The sequence below is a fragment of the Populus euphratica genome, unplaced genomic scaffold (genome assembly GCF_000495115.2).
Source record: "Populus euphratica unplaced genomic scaffold, PopEup_1.0 scaffold137.1, whole genome shotgun sequence".
In the NCBI taxonomy this organism is placed as follows: Eukaryota; Viridiplantae; Streptophyta; class Magnoliopsida; order Malpighiales; family Salicaceae; genus Populus; species Populus euphratica.
In genome coordinates this window covers 74,714-75,516 of record NW_011500026.1, presented here as the reverse complement: position 1 = coordinate 75,516, position 803 = coordinate 74,714, and the positions used below count along the sequence as shown (strand labels likewise).

Sequence of the window (803 nt, the reverse complement as noted above, 5' to 3'; positions counted from 1 at the left end):
TTTCTTTTCCCCCAACCTAAAATATCTAACTTATCATCATTAGTATCCTCACAACCATCAATCAAATGTCTTTTGAGATAGAGAACTTCAAAATTGATCAAGTACTAAATGCTGATTTAGAAGGCACTGTGGATATAGGAATAGCCAGAACATGTTGTGCAACCTTTGAAAGTGTCTTATATTTTGAAGTATTACTTTTCCACCAACCTAAAATATCTAACTTATCATCATTAGTATCCTCACAACCATCAATCAAATGTCTTTTGAATGTCTTTTGAATCGAGCCAAAGTGTTAACATCTACATCCACATCATCAATAGCACTAACATCCTGTTTATGCCTATTATTATCCACCACTTCATCAATTTTCAAATAAAATTCATACAAACTCACCAAAATATCTTTCACCTTATTTGTTAGCAATTGTGCTTTGTCATGATCATACAAAACAACAAAACAAAATTTCATATATTTCAACTTCAAATGTTGATCTAAGACATTAGCCACATATAACAAAAAAATTTGGTTTACTTCATAACCCCAATACTTCACAAACTTTAACATCATATTCATCGCCATTCCACTTAAAATACTATCTTTATTTTGACATAATTGCAACAAGTTTGTATATATGTAAATCAATTTATTAAAGAAACAATTTGAACCATAAAATCTCAATGTAACTATATAAAAGATATTTAAGAACTTAACCAAAGTTCTTGCATTTTTCCAATTCTCCAAACTAGGTGGCCCTATGTTTTTTTTATTCCCCTTTGAATCAACCTCCAAAAAGTAACTCATAT

The 803-nt window shown here is 29.6% G+C and overlaps 1 long non-coding RNA gene across 1 annotated transcript in view; it reads right to left on the bottom strand.

Annotated features, from left to right (window-relative positions):
- LOC105142156 (uncharacterized) overlaps positions 1–803 on the bottom strand; it is a 7,418-nt gene that overhangs the window by 5,879 nt on the left and 736 nt on the right. The gene's annotated exons all lie outside the window — the stretch shown is intronic.